This window comes from Cupressus sempervirens, chromosome 6, assembly GCF_028749045.1.
Source record: "Cupressus sempervirens isolate cs-2001-9-10 chromosome 6, ASM2874904v1, whole genome shotgun sequence".
Taxonomy (NCBI): domain Eukaryota; kingdom Viridiplantae; phylum Streptophyta; class Pinopsida; order Cupressales; family Cupressaceae; genus Cupressus; species Cupressus sempervirens.
The window spans coordinates 464,235,171-464,254,379 of record NC_143123.1 but is presented as its reverse complement, the minus strand read 5'-3'; positions in this window follow the sequence as shown (position 1 = coordinate 464,254,379).

The window sequence follows — 19,209 nt, the reverse complement described above, 5'->3', positions numbered from 1 at the left end:
TGAGTTAAAGGCCCCAATTTTTTTATGGTATATATACAAGAAAATATAAGCACCAATTTCTTATGGCATATACCCAAGATAATATAAGCCCCAATTTCTTATGACATATAAGCAAGAAAATATAAGCTTCAAATTGGTAAATAGTGAAGGTTTTTGAATCGAGGTGTTGAGTTGTGTGTTTTCCAAGTAGCAGAGACTGAGAAAATTGTGGATTGCCTTCCAATAATCTAATAAATAAAATCATTCCACACAAACAAAGTTCTTCAAAATTACCAGATGACATGTGTGCATCTTCATCTACCTCAGAGGCGTTAATAACAGTGAGTTCAGATAATACATAGTCTGGCTTCCTTACTATGCATGCCATTGGAACATGGCCTGCTTCTTTGTCTCCAAGCTTGTAACAACTATCAATTATTATGTCAAAAAAATTTCGTTTGAAACATGCGCTGCTTCACAATTATTTCCAATCGAAAAAATTAAAATGAAAATTCAACATTAACATGTTATTCCTATCTTTTGTATACTATCCACAATGGCATTCATGTACAGTTTTCACAAAAACATAATTGCCATCTGTCATTATTCCTGCGACATATGTATTTGTTCCCGTTTTATTCCTTTTACAAAAATATGTATTATTTACACACAAAAATTATGGTGTTTGTATATATGTCATTATCATAAATTGAGTGACTCACAAACAAATGTTTTTATAAAATTTCATGATATATCTAAACATAGGCATAAAAATAACATTGAAAATCAAAACTTGGTTATGTTTTTTAAGGAGTGTAAAAACAATAGATTGGACTACTTTTTGAACTTTGCCTTCAACTCAAGGCTTATACATAAAAATGTGTCTTCACACGCATCTTCGAGTGAAACAAATGGTTCAAGTGAAATGCCAAAAATCAGGATGAAGATTTGCAAAATCAAGATTTGTAGAAATCTAGATTTTTAAAATTCCACGAACCAAACGAACAGAAGCGGGTGCCCATTGGACTACAGGAAGGGAGTTGAGGAAATTAGTAGAGACTCTTGGAAGTAGATTTCGCCGAGGATTAAAGAAACGTGGAGTTGCGGTGTTTGGTACAGGGGTAACAACAACGATTTTAGGGAGAACCACTCCAATTTCCAGGGTCGAAGATTTATCTTCTTAAAAATTATGTTTTGTCTATTGTAAGAGCATTTTGTTTTAAACCTTACCTATATGCTGTTTCGTTAAACTTGAGTTTCTCTCCATTAATTCAAAATCTCTTGAAATGAATTAAATAAACTTATACAATCGTTTTTCATCAATTTCAGTTGACACTGTTTAAACAAAACTGCATGGTTCCAAAATGAACATTCATGAAAAAAAGGGTTTTGATTGAAATCGTATATCCTCTAAGTTTTATGAATATGATCAATTTTGAGTTTTGGTTTCTATGAAACAACTCCAGATGCTGTTGCATGTAGAAAACAAACAAGAAATTGGAACGAGTTATGTTAAGTTAGTTTCTTTCTAAGAATGTCTTGCATGTACGTCACAGCATTGTGAAAAAGAGGGGAACCATTATGCATTTGATTGGAAACAATTAGTTTTCTTTTTAATTTCTATTGGGTGTGGCTTAGTTCAGAAATCGAGTTTCATTCCCAACCATAGTCTCAAAGAAAATTTGGAAATCCGTTCATTTCAGGATGAGCGATGTGTAAACTAGAGATTTGTTAGTCTTGGAGTTGTTCATTTTTTTAAAAACAAGATTCAAATTCATAGTGTGGCCATCTTTTCCAGGCTGGGTGAGAAGATAGTATAAAAAAAATTCAAGGTTTCCCCTTATTTTCGTTTGGCATCACCGGTACTGGCATAGAAGCGACTCTATAAGAACTTTTCAGCCGAGGATAAACTAGTAGATATACTCCAGCATACAATCGTTTTGCAGCGGTGTGTATGTTTAATAATTTGAGTATAAAAACTTGAAATCGATGCCTATTTGTTTGACCAAAACTGTATATAAATCATTGGTCCTTAATTAAAAACTTAGTTCCATGAACAACAAAGAACTAAACAGCAGAAACTAAACAGCAGAGGTACTAATGCAGAATATCAGGGTAGATATCCACCCACGCGGACCAACCGAATTTTGGTGTGAAGCAATGCTTCTATTCTGATACTCGGTGAACATTGTTATTCTTCTTTTGTTACTCTCTATAGCTAAAAAAAAACTTAGTTCCTCCCAACTGATATCTGTTCTATGTTCTAGTTTAGTTTTGTATTATAGTGTTTGGATCATTCAATGGCTCAGGTTTGCGATAAACCAAAAATGGGTATAAAATATATTACACCAATTATTTAGTAGTATTTGAGTGACTCCTGTTTGTAAATGATTAGTGAGTCTTGTGGTTTTGGTGATGCCAGTCTCTTATTCGGAAGTAAGTTTTTTCTTTTCATTGTAAAAATCATAATAAACATTTCATTTTCTGTCCGCCCCAGTCAATGGAGATACTCCCTGTTTGTAGATTTCATCCCTACAATTTACTCTCAGTTTCCTTATAAATTCAGTCCGCACTCTTCCAAATTTCTCCACTATGGGGTACATTTCTGCTTGAATCAAGCCTTTGGGAAAAGTGGTTTGATGAATAAGTCCTTATTTTGATACGTTGGGTTTAGATTCATTATTGCCATTATTTTGGTTAACGAAATACGATGGGCATCTCAAGATTTGAACTTTTACATTTGTTAAAAGACCTACAAAATAAGGTTAGATTAAAAATTATAAAATATTTAGAATGGAATCATTGCACAAACTTTCTTTTGTTTTAAAAGTCAAAGTAAGAGACTCTAATAATATCTATTTACAATTTATTAACTTAAGTTCAGATGATAGAAGAGTGAGATGAGAACCTAGGTAATTTTGTTGATGAATTTCGTTTGTATTGAAACTTGATTCTAGATGGTTAAAAATATAGGAATAGTGATGTTTTAATTTGTACTTCTCATCCTTAGAGTTGTGTTGTAATGGAGAGTTGTTGAATGTGGGCATAAAGGGGACGGTAGACCTGATAGGAAAACTTATGATGTTTTTTCCTTATTTGCTACATGCCAGTATTTTACATTTATGCTAGTTCATGAAGCTTGGCCAAACTCAGTAAAATAATTATGCATATGTTTGAAATCGAAGGTTAATTATTTGTTTTTCTCTCTTCCACATCCTTGTGTATGTTTTCTATTAGGCAAATGTATAAGTAGAATTAGGCACTTGGCTGCACCAGATCACTCCGATCCAATTGTGCTGAGTTGCTAGCCTTCTCGTACTAGGATCGGGTGGTTCTTAATCGAAGAACCTAGATGAGTTAACCACTCTGTAGTTGGGCGGTAAAAGTCCCTGGACCACTCTTTGGTCTCATGATAATGGATAGACAATGTTCCAATGGTTTGGAGACAAGATTACATGCAGATGGACTCATAGGTTTGATGACATGATTCTTTTATAATTTATATATTGATTTATGGTTATCATCTCATTTGACGTACTCATGATTAGGTAAATTGTCAACATTAGTGTTTTGTGGGCATTGCAAGTGGAGTTGCCAACATCTAGGTTAAAATGGAAATCCTGAAAGTCTCATCATGCGCTTCATAATTTTGGAGTTGTTACAAAAAAAACATTTCACAGAATTATAGTCTCCTCCTCATTTGATTTGGCCATTGAATCTATACAGGCATTTTGAAGCCCACATTTTCTTTCTGCATCCTCTAATCCTTCCAGCTATTGCAACGTGTATTCTATATTTTTTGGCCTTTAAATATGTATTTCAGTACCTTTTATCTGATTTGAGTCATTGCCATTACCAGTTGCTAGGGCTCGAATTTATAAGAGATTTATTAAGGTGATCAAGTTTTGTCATTATATTTTCTTTATTGGATATATTTCTTGATACCAGTTTTGCATATAGGTTATTGAATATATTTCTATAGTGGGACTTGAAATTGCAACCTCTCTTTCAAAAGTACAAGTTGTCCACCACCAGGCCAACTTAGACTCTATGATTGTAATTAAAGTATTGATTGATTAAATAGAAAAATACATGGCTAACCCTCATGTATAAGAGAAATAGAAAAGGGCGATATCTTAGAGAAAATTTGACAGCAAAGAAGTTATAGTTTTTAGAAGGTTTTGTTTCTATTTGTTTAATTGAGAATTTTTTGATGTTTCTAAATTCTAAATAAATCGTTCTATATATAAAATTGACATGTACTAAATTTAAGATTTAAAATAGATAGTAAATGGTAGTAGAATGTAATAAGAAAGCTATAATTATTATTAAATGTTTATAAAACTTCAAATTTAATATTTAATTTAAGGTTTAAAATAGATATTATTAGTTCAGGAAACTAATGCAATCATTAAATTCCATATTAGTTACATAAAACTAAAAATTTGAAGATATACTAATGTTTGCAAAAGCTATATTAATTTGAATTTTTTTTGAAATTCAAAAATACATTTTTTTGAAAATTGTATTGGCTCGTGATAAAAAAAGGAAATGAAAAAATTCAATTTTCTCCAATAAAAACACAAATATTTTCTAACAACTCTATTAATGAATGCATTAATTACAGCTTATCTTTTCCACATTTGTGACAAGTGGATTAACTTTTTGAAAAAACAACTATTTTTATCTTCCACCTCACAAATGAATGTCTAATCAATATTACTTATCCCTATGTATTTTTTTTACCAAGTTCAAATATAGAGTTAAATGTTTTATATTTCTGATTTTAAATATATTTATGACTAGTTTTACATTGATGTTTATTTTTGTAATTTGTAAAATGTTATTGGATTTTTCTTAGCAAGTTCAAATATAGATATTTTAATCAAATATAGAGTTAAGTGTTTTATATTTTTCATTTTAAATACATTTATTATTTAAGATAGTTTATGAAGAAAAGGGTGAGTGAGTAGTCGAGTTGGTGTGAAGGCGAGTCGTGAGGCGTAGTGTTAGGCTAATGATCCCGGTGCTACGCATCAACTCTGGTTCGAGTCACACTAGGTTTACCACAAACCCTTTTTGGGTCACGGGTTCTAGTCTCCCCCGTCCTCGTGGTACCAGTAGGTGTGTCGCGCCAGCGCTACTAGTCACGTTAAAAAGTTTACCAGGCGCACTGCAGTTTATAGGGGGGCCGTGCTGCACCGATTCCTGCAATCTAAAAAAAAAAAAAAAAAGATAGTTTATGAAGAAGTTATATGAATTTATAGAGTTAAATATTTTTTAAGTTGTATAATTTAGATATTCTAATCAAATATAGAGTAATTGTTTTATATTTCTTATTTTAAATATATTTATTATTAGTTTTACATTGATGTTTATTTTTGTAATTTGTAAAATGTTATTTCTTTAAGTTTACACTATATTTTACTAGCTATCTTACCAAGTTTAAATATAGAGTTAAATATTTTTTTAATTTCTTATTAGTTTTATATTGATGTTTATTTTTGACAACTATAAAATGTTATTTTTTAAAAGTTTACACTATGTTTTACTAGCTACTATTTTACAATTTTGCTCAATTTTTTTATAACATTAATACAAATTTACTACATATTTTGGTACTTTGATTTAAGTAATCAACAATTTTTTTTTGATTTAAGTACCTAAAAAAGGTTATCGTCAACAAGTTTTTGCTAAAAATTGTAACTAATTTAATTTTCCCTTCATGCAATACTACTTCAGTCAACCATAAAAACATGAAGACATGAACTTTGGTGCATGCGCCCCTTGTTTGGTAGTGGAGTTTATGAAGAAATCTTATAACTTATAAACCTTATTATCATGTTTGTGTACATGCAACAATAAGCCAATAGAAATGTATACATGCCACACCCTAAAAATTGTTAAATAATAAATAGACTATTAATAAGTTAAACATAAAATTATATGATTTGTTATTAATAACTATTTTCTATTAAGAATTATATATATATATATATATATATATATATATATATATATATATATATATATATATGCATAAATGTTTAACTAAAATAGTAATAAAATTATTAACATTTTAAAAAATAAGGTAGACTTCAATATAACTTATATAAATATGTTGATTGTAATTTAAGAATTGAAATTGGATCATCTAAAAAAATATGCATTTTAAAAAAATATGTTTTTATTAGAATTAAAGGTTTAGTAAATATATTAGAGATAAAAAAGTGATTTTTATTTATTTAAATATTTTGTTTATAATCAATTCTTTATCCAACCTTATGTTCTACTAAAGTTCTACTAAAATTTTGGTAATAAGTTCTATTAGTATTTTAGGAAATAAATATGTATAAAATGTGTTGTTAAAATTTTTTATAATAGAAGAAAAATAATATATGCATATCATGTATAATTTAATTTAGATAGAAATTTAATTTATATTAAATTTTAATTTATGAATATATTGAAGCAATTTTCCTTACCCCATCAATTAGTTCATTTATATTGTTTACTTTTGAAAATAATTAAAATAATAATGTGAATAACTATATATGTTCTCTACCATAATATTTTAAAAATATTTTTGCTCTATTCTTAAACCTAGATTTCAAATGATTATGTTATTATAACATTGCGATACATGTTTTCAAATAGAACACCCTTCAAATAGAACAAGATATAACTTATATAGATATGTTGGTTGTAATTTAAGAGTTGAATTTTCAACAATCTAAGAAGAAAGCGTTCATTTGCTTACTATATTTATTTTTTAAAATTTATTTTTATCAGAATTAGAAGTTTAGTAAATATATTAGAAATGAAAAATAAGATTAGAAAAAAAATTATAATAAGTAAGTATTTTTTATATATTTAAATTTTGTTTTATTTTATGTTCTACTAAAGTTTTGGTAATAAATTCTATTGCTTTAAAAAAAAAAATATGGATGTAATTTTTTGTTAAAATTTTGTATAATAGAAGAAAAATAAGCATATTTAATATATTTTAATTTAGATAGAAATTTTATTTATAATAAATTTTAATTTATGAAAAGTAATATTTTTTATCTTCTCAATTAATTCATTTAGATCATTCACTTTAGAAACTAATCAAAATAATAATAAGAATCATAAATATATAGGTTCCTATATCAAAATATTATTTATATTTTTCAATTATCCTAAAATAATTTCCATGAAAATGGTTTATGTGTTTGCAATATTTATTTGTCTCTTTAATTTCCATGGTAAAAGTTAAATTGAGAAAAAATTGTAAAATACTTACAACAAATGTCAAACCTAACTCTTGGTGAAAGCACAAATTTTTGAAGGAAACAATTTATTTTTTATAAATAAAAGCTAATTAAAATCCATTAAACTAGGATAAAAAAAGAAATTGGAAACAAAATTAGAAATATAGAGTATAGTGCCACATTTTTAAAGTGGAAAATAAAATAGTAAGTTTTATTATGAGCAAACATATCAAAAAAAATATAAAAAATGAGAAGGGCATGAAAATTTACAAAAACTTTGCATATAAGCCTATTGGCTTAATTCTTTGTTAGTGGAGTTTACAAAGAAAGCTTATAACTTATAAATCTTATTATTAAATATTTCTACATCCTAAAATTTAATATCTAATTTACACATGTAAATATGGAAAAATTACATCAAGGATATATTTTAATAATAATCAAGTTAGATTATTTGCTAATACATATTTGAATAAACAACTATATATAATATTATTGAAATTTTGTTTTAAAAAATACAACAGAAAAAAATAAAAAAAATTTAAAAAACAAAATAAAACTCAAGAATCATAGTAGCTTGAGAGATAATGAATTTACCAATGAGAAAATTATTAATGAAAAGGTGTAAGAGGGATATGATTAATAATCCAATCTAATAGAACATTGAAAATATCAATTAGCACTCTTGAAAATAAATGTATGATCATGAAGTTTATAGGCTAAATTTGGAGTGATACTAAGTTGTTATATTTTATTTTATTCCAAATTGTTTTCATGTGTGCAAGATATTTTTTAAAAATATTTTTATATTTATTTATTTAAAGTAATTATATTTTAAAACTTTTAATTTGTAAAATTATTTGTTTATGTAAACTTATTTATTATAATAAATCTCATATACACAAAACAATTGTCTTCTATAAGTCACATTGTTGTCATTGCAAAAATTTGCAATATTTATCTTTCATTTGACAAACATAGATTTGGAATGAGCTTCAATGATGGGCACATGTGCACATAAATAGGTAAGTATCTTATCTTTTTATGCATTGTACACGTGGCTCTACATGCAAGGCTTGTGATTTTAAGAGCTTCTTTCTACACTTTCATCCATAATCATATAAACAAACGATGATTGGTAAATGTCTCTTATACATCTCTTTTAGTGTGTTGGAATGTGCAAGAACACCTTTTAATAATTTCATATGTTTTATTAAGAACATTGATAGACACAATATTATTATTATTATTTTAACAATTATTGATATAATTTTAATAAAAAAAAAGTATTTTGAACTTTTTTTGACTTGCGGATTCAAGATTTCATCAATATTTTTTTATAAACGTTTTAGCAAAAACTTTGCTAATCTTTCTTATCTTTTCTATGTAGTCCTTCTACTCCAATCATAGACCATTCCTATCCTCCATTTTTGACAAAAGGCATGAACTCTAGCTCCACCAGAGCTCTTGTTATTCTACTTTTCAATTCTGAACTATAAAAAACAATTATTCTAAAAATACTTAAAACCTAAAATATATATCTTAAGAACTGTTCATTTCCTTTTATGTTTATCGATAGTAGATAAATTTAATTATTTTCTATCCTTTATAAATTCAGTTGAACTCCATCTTATCTTTGAATGCAACCCTCCTCATCTTTCTCTTCCTCTTTCACTTCCACTTCTCTTCAGCCTTCATTATTATTTTCATCTTCTCTTGGTTGGACAACCTCCTCTATTTCTACTATGACTTATTTAATAAAGAGATTTTCCTCTTGTTGAGGAGGCTCATTTGATTCTCTATCATCTCCATTGAGGTGGGGCTAGATGGTTCTCCTAAATCTCTTCTATTGGTAGGAAGGCGAGTGATGCCTTTTTCAAAAGTTGCTACAAATACCTCCATGGTGGTGGTTTCTTGCCAGTTAGGCTTGTAATACATATGAAGCAATGCCACCAATTATGCCACTAATTTCTACAAAATAATTTTCTTGACAAGATCTTTGATCTCATCTTATGCATTGCAATTCTTATAGTTGTTCAACAAAATTCCAACACCACAATCGGTAGTGACATATGACATGTGCACCAGATTTCTAATGTTCATCAACACTACTACTGAATCCAATATTGTCCTACATCACCCTTGGAAAATAGTTGAAAGTGCCTCAAAAATAACCATGAATGCTTCGATCATACCTCATTCTGAAGTTCTCAAGAAACATTAAGAGACCCACATCACACATTATGCTTAATTCCTAGATCAAAAGTGTTAAATAATCAAAGTTGACTTTTTGTTCCCAAGCTTAATTCTTCCCTTAGTGTGTGATGTTTAAGGGTGGCCAATACTATAATACCCTCCAATGAGCCGAGTGTGTCATCTTTCCTAGTATTGTTATTCTATTTTTGAGCATAAGACTATTGGATTGTTCAAACAATCCAGTCAAGTCTTTCCTAGGAAGTAAGCCTACTGACTCAATAAAAGTAAGAATTTCACTCAATGAATTAATATGGCTAGTGGCATTTATGCTAATATATAGATTTGATGATCTTTTCTGTACCAAATATCTTAAATGATGGATCTAAAACTTACAATTTGAAGCATTTAAGAGGAATATTAATTATACTACTCTAATTTTCAAGTAACACAAACTTAAATTGCAGATGGTCATATTATTAATAAGTTTTTCCAAGCTTAGGATGACTGAAGTTAATAGTGCATTGAAACTAAATAATCTAATGTTTATGAGGCATAGCTAATTAGGTTATATGATTGATAAGGAATATGATGTGACCAATTGACCATTTTTGGTGGTTAGAGAATTGAATTTTTTTAAAGCATAAGAACAAGTGACAAAATTTGTTGACATATGATTTTACGAGTTTCATTGCTAAGATGGGAGAACTAAGCACACAATCTATAACACATGATTTTTAAAAAAAAAATTTAATCTCACATACAAATGCTAGTTTAATTGAAAAAGAATACACCATCAAACCCAAAAACTATTATAAAGTAGGAAATCATTTTCTTTCTTAAAGTACCTTGAAATTTGTTGTGGTTACTTACCTATTTAAAATTTGTGTTGGGATTTTTTAGTATCTCAACCTTAAAGTCCAAACATTCTTTTATTACTTATTTATTTATTTTACACCCACTTTAAATGTCCTAGAAAGGAAATAGCCACGTAGTCGACAAATCCCACCTGATTTGACCATTTCATTACATTTATTAATTAAATTGAAAATGAAAAACAATTATTGCATGGATTAAGATATAATTAATAAATGAAATTAAATGGTCAAATTAGCTGGGAGTTGTTGGCAACACAATCATTTCCTCCTAAAATTATGGACCTAGTATCACAAGTTTCTATATTAAAACTTTGACAAATTTATATTATGACTATGTTATTTACTAGTTTGATAGAAGAGTCATGCATATTATTTTTGAAAATTATATTTATGGTTGATTTCACTTTTGACAAGTAGTGCATGATGTAGGTGTTGCATATGGAAAGTGTATTGGTATTGATGACTAATAATTTATTGCATTCAAATTTTCTATTTGCAATGTGTCATCAATTTAGCAAGTTAAGACTACATATCTCTTTGATATCAGAGATGGCTTTGGAAACAATGGTCTCTTTCCACCAATGTTGAGCTCTATAAATAGATATCTTAATACTATATTTTATGAGTATAGGTTGGATATCTTCTAAGGAGTGTTTATGTCTTGAATTCTATTTACCCTTACAAGCATTGATTCTAGGCATTGCATTGTAGTAGTTGTTGTTGATAATACAATTGATTCCGGCTTTTGCAATGTGTTCTTATTCTTGAAAGGGCGTTTCTACATATATTTGGTGTTGTAAGTTTATTTTCTCAAATTTTATTTAACATGTGTTTATATTTTTTAAGAGTTTATATAAAAAATTGCATCATCTCTCCTATTAGATTAAGTCATTGTAACACTAGTACATTAGGCCTCCATTTTCAACCTAAATTTTTGACAATAGGCCAATTTGGCTTGTCAAAGTTACTTTAAAAAAAAAAAAATGATCTCGATAACATCAAAATTTTGATGGTACTTAAGTTTTTTGTCAAAATTTTGAAGATACTTAAGTTTTTTGTTGAAATTTTGATGACGCTTAAGTTCTTTTGTCAAAATTTTGATGACACTTAAATTTATTGTCAAAATTTTGATGTTGTCAAGATATAACAAAAAAACAAAAGTGAAACATTTCATTTTCTTTTCACGTGGTAAATTGCAGACGGGAGGGTTCAACGTTGCTCCTCAGGCAAGAGAAACACTGACTGCAGTAAGGAAATTCATAAGTTGAAACCTGATAAGAGAAACACTGATCGCAACAAGAGAAACTTGTTCCTCAGGTAAGGGGTACTTAGAAATTGATTTCATGAAAAATATAATGTAAATAAATAAATTTATTAGTGACATTACAAAGATAGAGTTGGGGAGCCCTAAAATACATCGAAAGTCAAAATGCATTTCATTTTGCTCTCATTGTGGTACTCTAGTCGTCAACTGAAGAGATAGTGTTTCTAATGGGAGTTTGGGTAAAAATATTTTATGTTTGTTTTAGAAGATGCAATGGGAAGCTTCATAGATCTCTGACTTCATTATAGGTAAGGTTTTGTTATGATAATGGAAAAGGAAGAAAAGGAAAAGGAAAAGGAAGGGATTTGTATACACAATGTAGTACAAATGGCTTACATACAACCACATTAAGGGCTCGTGGGAATAGCAGGAGGCTAGGTCAGTTAGTAGTAGTTGTAGTAGTAGATCACAAGGGCACATCAAAGACTATTTAAGGGAAGACATGATTGAGAAGGTAAAAGAGACAGAATAAGAAATGCAAAGCATAAAGTTGAATGTAGTTTAGCTTTCCATTGAAACCATTGCAAATAAATTAAATAAATACTTCTATTGTGACTTCTTGATGAATAGAAAAAACTAGTGGAATACCATCCTTATTTTATCACAAAATTGGGGAAATTTGGGAATGTGTAGAGTTTATTTGGTCCACTGCATTTTGATTTGAAGCATGTTTTAGATGGATGCAAAACATCAAGAATGCATAGTAGGTTGTAAATGAGATTCTTGTGTTTAATCTATCAAATCTAATCAAATTTAGATGTTTATTTTTTAAAAATGCGGTGATATGTTTAAATATTTGAATGCCTTTACATGATAAAACTGCATTGTAAATGTGGTAGTTAGGGAACTTGGGGAGATTTAATCTATTAATTTAGTTTCATATTTTGACATAATCCTCATCTAATAAAAATAGTCTAATATTATTTGATTAGATTGTATTTTACTACAAAGAAATATACAAAATTTTAAAATATTCTTAGCAATCTACATTCAGACAATGTGATAATTTTATAACATGCCTCTAGTGGTGTCCTTTTATCATCTCTCATTCTTACCCCCATCCTGCAATCATGACTCAAATTACAATATTGATCATAAAGCAACAATGGGCTATATCCCACACATGACACTTAGCCAAAAAGAGTATTATGGTGCATAGGAGCCATAGAATTCCCAGGAGACATGATATAAACCTATCATGTTGTGTGAATTTAGTACGCTAATGACATTTCAAAACTTATAATGGGTTCAGTAAAAAATGTCATAAATGCAAAACAATAAACCAAATAACATGTTTGTTAGGAGACCAGTCCTTATTTGTATAGTATATACAAAAATAAGAAATAAAAGGGGTAGATGCTATAGGAACCGAATTGTAGCACCTTTTTACCCTTTATTAGTCATGTCATGCCATTGTAATCATACTTAAGTTCTTATATTGATCATAGACCAATGATTGACTATATACTACCCCTCAAAAGTAGTCAAGAAGAGTACTATTGCATTTCAAACACTTCAAAGAAAAATTGAAATGGTTTAACATAATATAAAACCAAATTAGTATGTAAAAAGAGAATTTTTGATGGTGGAAGGAAGCATGATAAATTATTAATTCAAAAATTAGGCGTTTCAACTTGAAATCTCTTATAGGATTGTTATTATTATTAAGATTCTATATAGAAACTTGTTACATTTAAGATAATAGTCCTCACCTTCCATCTAGTTTTGGCTTTAGTTTTAGTTCCACTGACATGATTGATTTGGAGTGATTTCTCTATTTTCTTCAACAAAATAGAACAATCAATATTTTAGTTTAAGTTATAGGTACTGCATTAGTTTTGGAGTTTCCCTGTGTACTCCTTGTGAGTGGCCTTATACTTTTGAACCCATTGACCTATTTGATTAGAAATAGTCTTTTTATTTTTTCCAACATCAATATCAATTGATTATATTGAATAAACCATGCTATTTTACAAAAAGGGTATACCTATAAGTTAAAATAACATGCAAAGTTCTAGATTTTACAAGGGTTTAAAAATCTACTTGAGGATTAATTTTCTTAGACGATCAATGTGCAACTCTACGTAGTTTGTAACTTGAACAAGTGCCTGCTACATGTGAGACATCATCTCTTCAATATCATGGGTCACAAGGGAGATACAGAGGAAATAACCATTTTGAGCCATCACTACCATTGTTAGTTATCTTGCTTAGGTTTCTTCACAAAATCCACAACTATCCTTGTGCTTCATACTTGAAGGTGGCTAGTACAATATAGGATTAGGTATAGCCGTCTCTATTCACAAAAAATAACTAAGAATTTTCCCACTATTGAACTCAAAATTATTACTTCTATCTTCCCAAGAATGAGAATGACATTACTACAAGATCTTACTATCTTGTTACATGAACATTATATCAAGCCAAATGTTTTGTAGCATCTATAAGACAAATATTTTACATCATGACTAAAATAGCATTTTCCCAATATAGATAAGTAAAGCTATGCAATTTACTCTATGGTTGTCATTACTAGATATTGACAACCCATGTATCAAATTTCCTTAATTGCATGATAATTCATAGTTTGGATTGATCTGAATCATATAAATGATGAATTGACTAATCTTGTCATTCTACTCTATACATCTCCAATTCACTACTACAAATATGCAATTCCTTCCTTGTACTCGTGGTTGGAGATGTAGCTTGTGTAATTAACTTGTAGGTTTGATGTGGTGTTCTAACCATAGGCTCTTCACTCTCTCCTCTTTACTTACACATAATAAATGATAAAGACAAACTAGGGGGCTACACAATGGAAGCTTTTTTTGAGTTGGGGGAATGAAAGGGAAAATAAAAGTTATTAAATTGATTAAGTTATAAACTATGCCCCCACCTAGATTTTCTAGTCATTCATTCATTTAGGATTAAAAAATGAATATATATTTTGTCTCTTGTTGCACCCTTTTGATCTATGTCTCTAAAGTGATATTTTTTAAATAAATATATTTTTTATTATATATATATATAAATTGTACAACTCATTTGATTTGTTTAGGTGCCACCCTTATTGAAGAGATAGTAATATTTTATTATTTTTGATTATATACAACATACTACTAATGATTGTATGTTTATATTTGATATAATTTTATAGCTGAATATTTTTCTGTGAAGAAAGTCCACACCTAACAATATGAACCTAGAACAAAAGAAGGCAAAAACTACTAGATTGTGGTCTTAGTTCAAAAAAAAAGGTGATGAAATTTTTTATTGTTCTTGCAAAAAATGTAAGGGATTAAAGAATCAAAGAACTCTAATCACAACAACTCAGAGACATTGTAGGCAACATGATCACATTGAAGGTGGACAAAGTTTTCATCCTTTGGTGAATGTAGATTTCCACTTGGTGGAACAAGGAGGTTTGAATATCGAAGCAAAAGATAATCCTCCCATGGAAGTGGATGATCCTGAGGAAGAGAACACAATTGAAGATGTTGGTATTGGCAAAACTGATCATGTGCCAGAGAATAGGACTGAAGAAGATGTCATTGATGCAACTAATGAGGATGATGAATACGATGATAGTAGCGCATCTAATGATGATGATGATGAGAACCTTGATATACCTATAATTGAAAAGGCATATGAGCCCTTGTACCAAGGTTCCCAAACAATGCTTCTCTTCGTTGTATTATTGTTGGTGAACTTCAAGTTTATGAATGGTATGTCCAATGTAGCAATCTTACATATGCTAAGGTATAGTGTCATTTTTGTCATCTTCTATGTTAGCATACCATTAATGTTCTTTATATTAACAATTTTTTTCCATAGGTTGATAGGTGAGTGTTTGTTACCACCATCAAACATTCTACCTCGCTCTTACTGAGAATTATCGACCATTATGAAAGATATTGGAATGGAGTATCAAACAATACATGCATGTCCCAATGATCATATTATATATCATAAGCAACATGAATTTGCAATAGAATGCCCTGATTGTCACATTAGTAGATATCGATAATATCAAATAACCAAAAATGTGCCTCATAATGTTCTTTGATACATTCCCATTACTCCACGTCTACAATGATTATTCAAGTGCACTAGCTTGGCACAATTTATGAATTACCATGCACACAATAGAAGTCAAGATGACATTATGCAAATGCTAGAAAATGCTTCTAAATTTAAGGACATAGAAGATAGGTGACCACTATTTAAAGAAGAACCTCATAATTAAAATCTTTCATTGGCAGGATACGATATCAATCATTTGGAGAGATAATATCTACTTACTCAGTCTAGCCTTTTTTTTAAATTAACAATAACATTCCTCCTTGGATGTCCATAAAGAAGGAGCACTTAATGTTGCTAACAATTGTACCAGATATTTTTCCATTTAGTAGTAATCTAAATTAATTTATAAACACAATATCAAAATAACCATAATAATTATGTTTTGTTTATGTTCATTCAACTAGGTGAGTACCAAGTGAAAGATATGAATTTATATATTGAGCACCTTATTTATGAGTTGTTGGAGTTATAGAATGGGGTCACTATGTATGACATCTCTAGACCAATAGGTGAAAGACAATTTCAATTATGTATAATGCTTGTATGGACAATACATGATGCCCCTAGGCTAACACATTTTTGTGGTATGTAAAACTGTTAACATATATTTTTGGTATGTAATAGTGCTAACACATTTTTGTTGTATGTTTAAGTTGCACGTGATAATTGTAAATATGAATCTTCTAAACATGTTTGTTGATATTAAGGTCAATTTGTCTATCAGTGACTCAACACTTAGTCAAATGGTTACATTTCTGCTGAGCTCTATAGTTACAATCAAGCTTATCATTCATACAACAATGTTAACCAAGTGTCTCAGTTGCTACCAAGCTAAACAAATAGTTTTAGTTCATGCCAAGCTACACAATATCTACCAAACATTAAAGATAGTTTATATTATAGCCTAAGCATAGAAGTGTCTACCGAGCTATCAAGTGGATGTGATAAAGACTCTAGTGTTAACCAAACTCTGTAGTGTTAACCAAGCTCTATAGTGTCTACCGAGCTAGCAGTGTTAACTTAGTGAATCTAATGTTGACAGATCATGCAGTGTCAACTAAGTGATGCAGTACCTACTGAGTTTCTCAGTGTTCACTGAGTGACACAGTGTTGATTGAGTTCGAGCTACTCGAGAGTGATTAGTATGGATTGAGATTCTACTTCAACCAAGTGCCAAAGTTTTTTGAGCATTGATAGTGTTTGCCATGTATCAGAACATCATTGAGTTTGTCTTTAGAACCCGAGTTACAAGAGTTGGGCTAACTTTGTGAATTATGATAAATTTGGTATTGTGGCCAACTCTATAAGGTTATGAATTGGATTGGTATATATGTAATGCATTGTATCATATTCAAATATGTATGTGAAGAAGAATAAGGAGTGTATGAGTGCGAATTGAAGAAGGCTACAAGTAGTATAAGGGACAATAGAGATTTATCTATCACATATAGGTGATCATTGTAATATAAGGAATCTCATTTAGCAAATCAAAGTTACAGATCAGGTATCAACCACTGATTCATCCTAATAGGTGCATTAGTCAAATCCTTTACTAGGGTAGACTTAATTGTCTTTTTTTGAATCTCCTAACCGAGTGCATACTTTGTTGTATGTTTGTAAATCCTTTAACAGGGTGGACCTAACAATCTTTATTGCTCCTAATAGGGCAGATCACCAAATGTGGTCAATTGTGAGCCTTAGCAGGTTAACTTTATACTGTAGTACTAAAGCTTGTGGGTATCATCCCCCCTAGTTTTACTTTCTAATTTGAAGGTTTTTGGTTCACCATATCTTGTGTCAAAGTGTTATGAATGTTTTATTGCTTTCATTCTTTCATGCATGCAATTAGATTAGAATAATATATGAAGGATTAATTGATGAAATAAGAGAAAGTTTTATTAGTTCCTGATTCACCCCTCGCCTCTTAGTAACCTAGCCTACCTTATATTTCCAAAAACTGGTATTAGAGCTAATTGTTCTCACATCAGAAGTTTGATAGCTTGAGATAAGATCAAAGGAAATAGAGGTATATAGGCTAGATAAGGCTATTGAGAATGAAAAGTTGGATCTAGAATTGGTCATTGGACAACTCAAGAAAGCAAAGGAGAAACTCTCTTAATCATTGAAAAGAAGGAAAGATCTTGTAGTAAAAATGGATGACAGTCTCTACACTAAAAGAAGTATTGAATACTTATGTCTAGAAAGAAATTTAGATGAAGCAAATGCAAAAATTAGAAACCTATTGGATAAGAACTCCAATCTTGAAGAAGAAGTCAGAAAATTGAAAAGAGAGCAAGAAATCCAACTAGTTAGATTATGTGAAGTCATGGAAGAAAAAGACAAAGCCAAAGAAGTTATAGAAGAAAAGGACAATAAAATTCAACAACTATCCCTTCAACAAGAAGATTTATTGATCAACTCAATGATGCAAATCAAGAGCTTATCAATATAAGGATAGAGAATGAAAGACTGCAAAATGATCTCAGTATTGAAAAACAAACCAATGAAAGAATGATGAAATCTCAAGAAAGCATGAATCAATTAAATAAGAAAAGTCAATATAGACACAAAGGAAAAGCTAGATGAGGATATACAAAAGAACATGAATCATCTCAGTAAGGAGCTCAAAAGAACAAAAGGCCTACTTGCAGTCATTGTGGTAAGTTAGGTCATCATCAAACAAATGTTGGAGTAATGGTCAAAACATTTTTAATGAAAAGTGTTACAGTGGAAACAAGCATGGACATTGAGCAAGGTAATGCACAAAGAAACCTAAGTTTGAAGGAAAGTGTCACAATTGCAAGAAACAAGGATACAAATCTTCAGAGTGCAAAACCAAGAAATGGAACCTAGCAGAACAAATTGTGAAAGAAACATTTGTATGGGATTGCAACACATGGTGTAGATGTCACTACTATGGTCAGTTTGGGCACATTGGAGTAAACTGTGTGAAACATCACATGAGGAAAAGAGATACTACAAAAAGATGTTTTATTTGTATAGAACTTGGACATCTTGCCAAGAACTACATAAACATAGGAAGAATTGAAGATGAAAAGAAAACCAAAGATGACAATATTAGAAAAATAATGAGGCAACAATGGGAACCAAAATCGCTAGACAATGCAAACCAAAGTCATGAAATTATTAACACCTAAGTCAATGAGTTGGGTGGCCCAACCATTTCAACTTAGTTCCCTATGTAGATCACTAGAACTATGATTCAGAAGAATTCATCTAACATCAGTTCCAACCAACAAGTAGAAAAATCTATATCAACATTCAAGATGCATAGGGATCACTGAGTGATAACAAAAGTTCAAGACCTTACTGAGCATGGTCAGGTTACATATCATTTCATAATGCAAACACCGAGTTGGTGACTCTACCGAGTACCAAGGTTAGACCGAATGGTGGTAATGTTACCAAGTTTTGAAGCTCTTTGAGTTGGTAGTTCTTACCGAATCAGGAGATCTTACTGGGTTGAAGGAGTCTT